Source organism: Mesocricetus auratus, unplaced genomic scaffold, assembly GCF_017639785.1.
Source record: "Mesocricetus auratus isolate SY011 unplaced genomic scaffold, BCM_Maur_2.0 Super-Scaffold_100676, whole genome shotgun sequence".
In the NCBI taxonomy this organism is placed as follows: Eukaryota; Metazoa; Chordata; class Mammalia; order Rodentia; family Cricetidae; genus Mesocricetus; species Mesocricetus auratus.
Genome location: NW_024429266.1, coordinates 1,725,880 through 1,729,439, shown reverse-complemented (window position 1 = coordinate 1,729,439; position 3,560 = coordinate 1,725,880).

Sequence of the window (3,560 nt, the reverse complement as noted above, 5' to 3'; positions counted from 1 at the left end):
AGGATATTTTACTATGGGAATTCATCAGTTACTTCATTTCTGAGTTCAAGTGCCCACACCATACAATAACCTATCATTGAAGATTACTTTCTCCTTCAATTTCGTTAAAAGAGAAAAGACTTCCTAAGGGACTTGTTGCCCATAATTAGAACCACTCATTTTCTTGATTTCTGGGATACACAAAAAGTCATTTCCAAAATTTATTCAAAGTGTATCAATTATATCACTTAGCAGCAACGTATCTCATTCAATTCATTAAGAAAAGACTGGGAAATTAAAATATTGTAAATTTCAGTACACTTTCCCCAATGCATTTTTTAAAAAGTAAGTGCATTCATTTTATTACACACTTTAAGTGTCAAAACCTCCAAGCTCAGATCTAGCTCATTCAATTTGTGGGAAATGCCCTGCACACAAGCATCTCTTCAGCAGAGCTGGTCTTCTTTTCTAGGCCAGTCTGAGATCCGCCTTATTTTCTGTGACAAAAAGCCTGGCTTAAGTTTTTAATTCATGCCAACATTACAATATATGTTTTCAGGACTGTTGTAAGAACCACTGTAAGAAGGATTACTTCTAATCTTGTAAAAAAAAAGATTACTGAAAATGAAGTCCAAAATCAGGAGTGACATGATGGAAATAGTCCACTTTATAATAGATTACAAAAGCAAGGATAAATTTATAGCCTCTTCTCACGACACAACTGGCCACAATGAAATGGCCTGTGTAGCCACAATGGCAGGTATTTACAATAAACAAAACATAATTGATGACGTTCACATTTTTAATGCAGGTGCACGTGTGTTCTGAACTTTAGAATTAGCATCTGGGAATAAGAGTCATTTGTAAAAGAAAATGGAAATTATTACTTTAATTTTTTTAGACACTGAGATAAACTCTTCAACTAATTTAATGAAACAGGAAGTATGTATACATTGCTAGGAAGGAGTTGATCCAGATGCTGGCGTTTAATTTTTATCGTTTGATTAATAAGAGGTGTAGAAGGACATATATTAAACATTTTATAAGCTTGAGTGTCTTGGGATTCATTACAATTGGAAAACATACTTTATTATATCATTTGATAAAATAGATTTTAATTATTATTGAATAATGCACAGTGCATTTGAGAGAAACCACATAAAATTTTTATCTCAGTCTTAGTATAACGTGCATACTAGTGTTCCTGCCAGCCCCTGTGCCTGAGAGAATTAGTGTTCTGAAGCAAATCTGTGCTGTTCCAACTGCTCAGAAATCCCTCCCCCTCCCTCCCTCCCTCCCTCCCTCCCTCCCTCCCTCTCTCCCTCCCTCCCTCTTTCTTTCCTTCCCTACTCTCCTCTTCATTTCTCTCTTCCCTTCTCTCCCATCACTTCCTCCTCCTTCCCTAGCGTAGTTACAATCACTTTGGGAGTATAGTTCCAGATATGCTCTGTGACTCGGAACAAATAACAACCTCTCTGGGCCTCCCTCCAACCTTGGCAAGGTGTGTAGTATACATAAGAATCTGTTTACTGAGTGTTAGTATGAGGCCTGGGGCTGGGAATCTGTGTGTGTGTGTGTGTGTGTGTGTGTGTGTGTGTGCTTGCACGCACACACGCAGTGTAGTTTGCATGGAAACTTGTCCGGGTGTGCAGACGTGTGGTGAGTGTGGCGTAAACGAGGTGTGTTGTGTGTAGGCAGTAGTGAGTGGCAGGGTGGATTAGAAACAGAACTTCAAAGGAATTTAGCTCGTTTCCATACTTTGCGGTGATGTATGGGACAAGCAGACTCCTTTTCTTGTCTCAATAGATCTGGGGCACACGATGTGCCAGCTGCTGGGTTCAGCGTTTGACTCCCTTGGGACATGAGGTAAATGTGTTTCTTGCCCGTGTGGAGATGACAGTCTGGAATCCCACTAGTGACATGGACTTCTGTATGCCAGGAGGGGCTTTGTGGTCCGGCGACCTGCAGTGTGGACATTGGTATCCACAGCATTTACAGGTTAAACACTTCATCCCTCAGACCATGGTATCAGGAGGTGGAGTCTTTATGAGATGATCAGATCATGAGGCTATAGAACCCAGGACTACCAGCCCCGGGATGGCTCCACCCACAATGGGCTGGGCCCTCCCCCATCAATCTCTAATTAAGAAAATGTCCTGATCTTATGGAGGCGTTTTCTTTTTTAAAAATTAATTTATTTATTATGTATACAGTGCCCTGCCTGCATATGTGTCTGCAGGCCAGAAGAGGGCACCCGATCTCATTACAGATAGTTGTGAGCCACCATGTGGATGCTGGGAATTGAACTCAGGACCTCTGGAAGAATAGCCAGTGCTCTTAACCTCTAAACCAACTTCATGGCTGAGCATGGGGTTTGCGAGAGGGTTGGTAAGAGCCAAGACTGGAAAGGTCGTGGGCTGCATTACTGTGTGTCTCAGAGTATCCTGTGATAGAGTGGGATGTGTCCTGAAGTCTTAGGGAAGGGTTTTAAAAGGTGGATGTGACCTGGTGGGATTGTGCTGTAGATACTCTAACGCTGGCTTCTCTGGAAAAATGGACTGAGAAACACGAGCAGGGCTAAAGCAGAAAGAACAAGCAGACAGTTCTAGTTATGCAGGTGAGGGGACTGTGGCTTAGCCTGGCTAAGAGTGGGTGGAGAGACAAGCCTGGATGGAAGTACTCGCTGCAGACATCCGGGAGTTACTCAACCAGGAACCCTGCGGGATAGGATATTTGCCTCTCCAGCTATGGAACCCTGACAGAACGGCAGGAAGGAAGCTCCTGTGAGCCCAAGAAGGGGCTGTGCTTTCTGGATGGATGGATGGAGAGAGAGAGAGAGAGAGAGAGAGAGAGAGAGAGAGAGAGAGAGAGAGAGGGAGAGGGAGAGGGAGAGGGAGAGGGAGAGGGAGAGGGAGAGGGAGAGGGAGAGGGAGAGGGAGAGGGAGAGGGAGAGGGAGAGGGAGAGGGAGGGAGGGAGGGAGGGAGGGAGGGAGGGAGGGAGGGAGGGAGGGAGGGAGAGAGGTTTCCTGAGCGACAGGAGCCTGGAAGGCAGTCATGCAGTCTCTGCGCCTGTCTGGGTGTCATCCCTAACGGTAGCTTCTGAGGCCACTGCCCCGTGAAGCCTCTGGCCAGTGGGTTTGTGTTCTGCAAAGTCTGGTTCTTTGGCAGATATGTGTGTGGTGAAGAAAATGCCTCTCATGCTGGGGCCTGTCTGCTGCCCACTCCCAGCCTGTGGTATGGCAGCCTCTAGCCTTCAATTCACCAGAATTAAAAATCAGATATGACTCGGGCGCTATTCCTTGGTCTTCCAACCCCCTTCCTGTAACTGATCTTGTTCACTTTTCAACTTTGGATTCTTTGCTTAGGATGTGAATTGAAATGACTTTCTTCCCAGATGTCACGCAGGCAGAAGCCTATCACTGCCTGACAGGGTGTCGAGGCTCTGCCTACCTGGTCTCAGCTCCTGACACTCTATGGGCCTTCAAGCCTGCACTCCTGTCCAGTCACCTGATGCCCTCAGATACTCTTCAGTTGACTCAGGCTAACATCTGCCTGCTGTCGGCTTCCCGTTCTCTCTCCCT